The following is a 7,952-nucleotide window of genomic DNA, read 5'->3' on the forward strand; positions in this document are numbered from 1 at the left end:
ATCATGTCTTCTGCAAACAGAGTTTCACTGCATGCCTATTTGGATTCCTTTTATTCCTTTTTCTTGCCTGATTGCTCTGGCCAAAACCTCTAGTGCTATGTTGAATAAGAGTGGTGAGAGTAGGCACCCTTGTCTTGTTCCTGATCTCAGAGGGATGGCTTTCAATTTTTCCCCATTGAGTATGATGTTGGCTGTGGGTTTGTCACATATGGCCTTGATTATATTGAGGTGCTTTCCTTCTATACCCATTTTTTTGAGAGTTTTTACCATAAATGGACGCTGGATGTTGTTAAATGCTTTCTCTGCATCTGTTGAGATGATTATGTCATTTTTTCCCTCCATTTTGTTAATGTGGTATAGTACATTGATTGATTTGCAGATGTTGAACCATCCTTGCATCCCTGGAATAAATCCCACTTGATCATGGTGTATGATCTTTTAAATGTATTGTTGTATTTGATCTGCTAGTATTTTGTTGAGGATCTTTGCATCTACCTTCATCAGTGATATTGACCTGTAATTTGCTGTTTTTGTTTGTTGCCCTTGTCTGGTTTGGTACCCGGGTTTTGTTGGCCTTGTAGAATGAGTTAGGAAGCATCCTCTCCTCTTCAATTTTCTGGAAGAGTTTGAGAAGGGTAGATATTAAGTCTTTGAATGTTTGGTAGAATTCACCAGGGAAGCCATCTGGTCCTGGCCTTTGTCTTTTGGGAGGTTTTTGATTACTGTTTTGATCTGTTTACTAGTGATTGGTCTATTCATATTCTCTTCCATTTTCAGCTTTGGAAGAATTTTTATCCATTTTTTCCAGATTATCTAATTTGTTGGCATATAGCTTTTTGTATTATTGTCTTAATCCTTTCTTATCCTCTGTAATTTCTCTTTTTTTCTGATTTTATTTATTTGAGCCTTTTCTTTTTTTCCTCAGTGAATCTAGTTAAAAGGTTTGTCAGTTGAACAAGCTCTTAGTTTCATTGATGCTTTCTGTTGTTTTTTAGTCTCTGTTTCATTTATTTTCACTGTGATTTTTATTATTTCCTTGCTTCTACTAATTTTGGGCTTTGTTCCTCTTTTTCTAGTTCTTTTCGTTGTAGTGTTAGATTGTTTATTTGATATTTTTCTGGGTTTTTTGAGGCAGACTTGTATTACTGTAAGGTTGCTTCTTAGTACTGCTCTTGCTGCATTCCATAGATTTTGGGCTTTTAAAAAAAATTTTCATTTGTCTACAGCTATTTTTTGATTTCTCCTTTGATTTCTTCTTTCTCCAGTAGTTGTTTGTAGCATGTTGTTTAGTCTCAATGTGTTTGTGACATTTCCATCTTTCTTCTTTTAGTTGATTTCTAGTTTCATACCATTGTGATTTGAAAGATACTTGGTCTTATTTCAGTCTTCTTCAATTTGTTGAGAGTGTTTTGCGTCCTAACATATGGTCTGTTCTTGAGAAAGTTCCATGTGCACTTGAGAAGAATGTTTATTCTGTTGCTTTTGGATGGAGTGTTCTATGTATGTGTATCTATTAACTCCATCCAGTCTGATGTTTCCTTTAAGGCTGACGTTTCCTTGTTGACTTTCTGTCTGGATGATCTATCCCTTGGTGTAAGCAGAGTATTAAATTCCTCTACTACTATTGTGTTACTATCAATTTCTGTCTTTAGGTGTGTTAGTTGGTTTATATATTTTGGTGCTTCTATGTTAGGTGCATAACTTATTAACATATTAATAAATGTTAAATCTTTTTGGTGGACTGTCCCCTTTATCATTATGTAATGTTCATCTTTGTCATCTCTTGTTACCGTTTTGGCTTGAAGTCTAATTTATCTGATATAAGTATGATTACACCCCTTTCTTTTTTTTGCTGTTTGCTTGGAGTATCACTTTCCATCCCTTCACTTTGAGACTGTGTTTTGTGTTAAAGCTGAGATGAATCTCCTGGAGGCAGCATATAGTTTTTTAATCTATTCAGCCACTCTTTGTCTTTCGATTGGTGAATTCAATTCATTTACCTTTAGGATGGCTATTGATACATGAGTAATTAGTACTGCCAGTTTGCCTTTTGTTTTCTGGTTGCTCTGTATCTCTGTTGTTTCTTTTTCCTTGTGTTTCTGTCTGCCATTTCAATTTGGTGTTTTTCTGTGATGTCTTTCTGTTTCCTCTTTTTTATGTGTTTTGTCTCTGCTCTGAAGTTTTGTTTTGTGGTTTCCGTGAGGTTTGTATATAAGGTCTCATAGATAAAATAGTCCTTTTTCTGTTGATAGCTTGTTACCTTCATTTATCTATGAAAGTTCTGTCCCTTTACCTCCACCCTTTCTATGTTTTTGATGTTGCAGATTATCCCATTTTTGTTGTGAAATCATTACCAAATTGGAATGGCTTTGTTTTATTTAACCTTTATATTATAGTTGTTTCCCAACCTATTCTGATAGAGAGTTGCAATTTTCTAAGTGTATCTTGTCAGTTTATCACCTTGCTCAAAGTTTTGTGTACCTTTACCTTTTTGTTTCAGGTGAAAGAGCTCCTTTCAACATTTCTTGTAAGGCAGGTGTAGTGGCAATGAACTCCTTGAGCTTTTGTTTTTCTGGGAAAGCCTTTATTTCTCCTTCGTATCTGAAGGATAGTTTCGCTGGGTAGAATATTCTTGGCCGATGGCTTTTATCTTTGAATATTTTGAATATATCATTCTACTCTCTACTGGCCTATAGAGTTTCTGCTGAGAAATGTGCTGATAGCTAATGGGGGTTCCTTACAGGTTATTTTTTTCCCCCGGCTGTCTTTAATATTCTGCCTTGTCATTGACTTTTGACAACTTTATTATCATGTTTCTTGGAGAAGGTGTTTTTACGTTGAGGTAACTGGGTATTTTATTAGCTTCATGGGTTAGTATATCCAGTTCCTTCCTCAGGTGTGGAAAATTCTAAGCTATTATTTCTTTAAATAATCTCTTAGTCTTTTTCTCTCTCTTGTATCTCTTTCTGAGATACCCATTATTCTTATGTTGCCCTTTCTAATGAAGTTGAATAGTTCTTGTAGAATTTGTTCTTTTTAAATGTTAGTTCTCCCTTCTACTTGAATTATTTCTAGGTTTCTATCTTCAAGCTCACTAATTCTCTCTTCCATATGGTCTGTTCTATTTCTAATGCTTTCTAATGCATTCTCCATCTCATTCATTGAGTTTTCAGCTCAAAAATTTCTCTTTGGTTCTTTTTTAGAGTTTCAGTCTTTTTGTTAAAGCATTTCTTCTCTTCATTCATTTTATTCCTGAGCTCATTGAACTGTTTTTCTGAGTTTTCTTGTAGCTCATTGAGTTTCTTCATAACAGCTATTTTGCATTCATTATCAATTAGATCATAATCCTCCGTGACTTCAAGTTTGGTTTCTGGAGAATCTTTATTTTCAGTGTTCTTTTGCAGTGCTTGATGAGTTATTCCTCTGTTGGCACATTTGCTGTAGCAATGCTTTTGTTATTTAGGTGTAGCTTTGTTTGCTTTGATTCTATTCAGTCAGTGTGTAGTTTGAGGCCTTTCTTTTGTTTTTGAGAAGGTGGGGCTGTAACACCGGTTTTTGGTTTTTCCCTCCAGAACTACCTCTTGCTCCGCACTTCCCCGCTGCACTGCCTCTACTAGGATGTCACCACTGCCCTTGTTGTTGCCACCTGCACCTCTGGGGTCACTGATGCCTTGCTGTTGCCATTGTTGCTGTTATCTCTGGCTTTGCCACCAGGGGCACAGGAATGGTGGGCGCCTCCACCATGTCCAGGTTCTAGGGTCACAAGCACCACTGCAATGGTGAGGGGAGGAGGAGAATGGGGAGAGGGTCGGGTTTGTGGGGGCAGTGCCTGCACTGTTGCCAGATTCCTTGTGGCCACAGGTCCCTGAGGTTGGGAGTCCTATGTCATGTGCACCACCTCTGCTGCTGCTGCTGGGTTCTGAGCCACAACCAGGGTATCAGGTTTGTAGGGCACTGGTTTTGCCGTTTCCTGGTTCCCTGTGGCCACAGATGATGCTGTGGTTGAGAGATCAGAGTCGTGTGTGTGTCTCTACTGCTGCTACTGGGTTCTGACCCATAGCTAGGGTTTCGGGACTGTGGGGCTCCACTTCTTCTGCTGTCCGTTTCCCTGTGGCTGCAGGCACTGCTGTGGTTGGGAGGTTGGAGTTGTGTATATGCCTCTGCTGCTGTTACTGGGCTCTGAGCCACGGTCAGGGGTGGGGATTGTGGGGCTCTGCCTCTCTTCTTGTCCTCTCCCCTGTGGCTGCAGGTGCTGCTGTGGTGAGGAGGCTGGAGTCATGTGCACACCGGGTTCTCTGGGGCTGCAGGCAGCTGGCTTAGCCACCATGGCTTGGGGCCAGGATCATGGGCACCACCTCCACTGTTTCTCTGGTTCACCTCCTCTCTGTGCTCCAATCCACCCACTTTTGTCTGCACTGGTGTGTGGATCTCTCTGGTGTCCTGGTGTGTTGGGTAGAGGAAGTTTTGAATTATGGAGGTTTTACTCATTCCATATTGAAGGGGAGACACAAAGGGACCATCTCATGCCATATGATCCTGATGGCATTTTGTCAAGTCAGTTCTTGACCGATTGCCTGAACTTCATTATAGTTGGTAGTAATGCCATGGAAACTGACTTTACCCTTTTTTATAGTAGAAATGATGGTGAGGCAGAAATAAGAATAGGTACAGCATTTATTTTTGACATTAAATATAAAGATACTGCACATGCCTTTGGATGTTTACAATTATTAAGTCTAGATGTTAAACCATGCATATAGTTTGGTAGCTAAAAACCAAAAGAATAACCTGCAGAACAGAATTGCAGTCACATGATAGGTGTACTCAATATCAGTAAAGCGGTCGTCCTGATTTAAAGTATCTATGCAGTTAATCTATCTCACAACTAACATCCATGCCCAGTGCCTTACTTTGATATGTTTCCTTCACTTCGAAGGTCAGCATATGTTGTGCGATGACTTTGAAATTCTTTCCAAAGGGAATACTTGTTTAATAGGGGCACACGTTTAATGGAGACTGCTGATGGTAGATACAAATTTTAGTATGTTGTGCTGATCTGTTTGATGCCTCTGAGCCTGATCAGACGCCTCTGCAGCTGGGACCTCAGGTGCTCCTAAACTTAGAGGCCCAGCTCAGCACGGTTGTTGGGCTGGGCCAGCAGAACCCTTGAGCCAGAGTCACACACTCAGGACAACACAGGTGGAGACATCACTGACCGTGACCCAAGAGGCAAGGACAGAGTCTGGGGAGGACACTGAGGAAACGAAGGAGAAAACAATGGTTGGAACAGATTGGCATTTCTCTAGAGAAGGGTTAACAGGGGTCCTTGAGGATGAACATTTGAAGACATTAGATTCCTATAATGATAAACAATAATTGCAAACCAAAATTCAACATGAAATGATAATAATGAGTAGGATGAAGAAATGCTCTATTCATCGCCTAGGTTGCAGGAGTGTATCAAAAACCCCTTAAGAAACCAGGAGCTCTGTAGGGTGAACTAGGAAAACAACCAATGAAACCAAACCCTCTCCCACAGAATGATTCTGAACAAGTTCCTGTCTTGGCTGTGGTGCCAGGTAAGAATGATGTGGCAGGAGCTCCCCCTCTCCTGGGGTTGTGGCTACCTCTCCAACTGAGTGATAGTGATCTTAGTGCCTGTGGAAAGAACAATGTGACCAGAAACAGAACGACACACAAATGAATTCGACTTAGGACTGAGCTGGCCTTCTGACAAGGGGAGAAAGCCTGTGCTTGGACCCTGGGGTATTGAAAAAAAGATTATTCATGAGACTTGTAAGGCTGACTTTATTCAGGGAGGCTGCTACAATGGGGTTTTGTAGTGGAGGAGAGAAGTCAGGCTCCACTTTGAATACAATAAGGAAAAGTGGAGATTTACAGGCAAGGAGCAAGGTGGGGGTCAGTGGATGGAAAATCACTAACAGGATTCATCAAGGATAAGGGAGATTCTGGGTAAAGCAACGTAACAGGATTCTTGCTGAAGGCAGGCTGGGGTGATCAGATATCACCTGGGAGATGATGGAGGATAACGAACCTAATCAGATATCGAGCGTGATCAAATATCAAGGATGGAGGATTCTGGCTAAACTGATTGGCAGGATTCTTGCTAGAACTGGACTCTACAAGGAAGGACATGGGAGCCCAAGGCTGGGCCTCATTTAAAAGATTGCTCAGGAGAGGCTGACCAAAGTTTAGGCAAGGAGAGAATCTTTGTCAGTGTATCTGCTGTCCCATTTGCTGACCCCAGGTGGAGCAGGTGCCAGGGCATGCAGGAAGGAGTCTGGACACGGCCCTGCCTGGACCTTCAGGGCCCTGGCCCAAGGGGCATCAAGACTATATGCTCTCGGGGATGTGTCTAAGACTTCAGGGCAGGGGCTGACCCAACTTGGATGACCTGGACTCTGTCAGACCCTGGATCTACCCAAGGCTCCCCACCCCCTATTCCTGTCCCACCAACCATGGTCCCACATCCCATCCACGTCCCAGGTGCTTGCCTGGCTAGCCACTCTATGCTGCACATGGGTGGCCAACAGTCAGACATGCCCCTGTCCAGAGGCTGGGGCCCTGTGGGAGGCTCTGGGCTCTAACCTGGGTTCCCTGGGCAATCAGCAGATGGTGCCCGCAACTTCCAAGGACCCAGAAGTGGGGAAGAAGCAATGGAGACAGGAGATGGTCTGTGGGTGGTGGGGTGTCAGCCCAGAATAGCTGGGCTTCATGAGGAAGGGCACACTGTGAACACGTAAATACCATGTATAATATTGTGTCAGGCAGGAATGTGTGCTAGCAAGGACAACAGAGACGGGAGCTGTTTTGGGTGGTACTCAGGAGACCCCACTGAGGTGGACATTGGAGGCATGTGCTGTGGGTGAGGAGAACTTTCCAAGGGCAACGTTTCAGGGCAAGGGTAGTATCCAGGGTGTTTGAGGAAGAGTGCAGAGCCCAGCATGGCTACAATGCAGTGAGTGAGGGGAGGAAGGTGAGAATGAGGCCACAAGAGGCCTTGGGGCCAGACCACGCAGGACTTTGAGGCACAGGGAAGAACTGGAGTTATTATAGTCAGATGGATCACTGGACGATGAGTAGGGGTGGCACAGCCAGGCTCACATTTGAGGGCATCACTTTGACGGCTCTGTGAACAGACCAGGGAAATGAGAGTGGACGCAGGGTGATTGATTAGGAGGTTATTGCAGCCACCGCAGAGAGAGAGATCCTGGGTTGAAGTTCTGGATTGACTTTCTTCCCACTTTTGTTCTTGGCCTTCTAAACTGCACAGCTTTAGATGTGGGGCTTTGAGCGGTTTCCTCCATCTCCCCAACAGACTAGGATTGATCCAGGCCTTTACCTGTGACATACTTTTCTGAGGGTTGAGAGAGAACAAGTTGATGTCTCAGCATGAAAGAATCTGAAATAGCTTTGCTTAACCTCATGGTTAGGGTCATTATTTGTAGCTGCAGTTTTATGGCTGTGGGGTTATTTGTTCTGTGTCTGCTTTTTACCCTGGACTATATGCTTCATGGAAGTAGAAAATTATTTGTTTTAAATCACCACTGTGTCCGCAGTTTCACCTCAGTGCCCGACACACAGCACTTCCTCAGATTGTGGTGTGTTCATGTGTGTGTATTAGAGAGAGAACGCTGCGGAGAGAAAGACTGGACGCTTATTCTGCCGGTGGAAACGTTTTTCTGTGTTCCTCCCTACTTTCTCTCTTTAGATTTTTAATTCTGTAACTTCTCTTACCTTCTCTCTAATGATGTTTTCCTTACAACCATAAAGAATGAGAATTCTTTTCAGGAAATATGTAAATGTCTTACCATCAATTCTGGTACTGTAGTTAGTAAATATTTTTCCTATTCTTTCTATATTTTGGAAACACATCAGAACTTATTACCTATGCAAAGTAGACAATAAATGAAAATTAATAGTTTGAAACT

The sequence above is a fragment of the Equus przewalskii genome, chromosome 26 (genome assembly GCF_037783145.1).
Source record: "Equus przewalskii isolate Varuska chromosome 26, EquPr2, whole genome shotgun sequence".
NCBI lineage: Eukaryota > Metazoa > Chordata > Mammalia > Perissodactyla > Equidae > Equus > Equus przewalskii.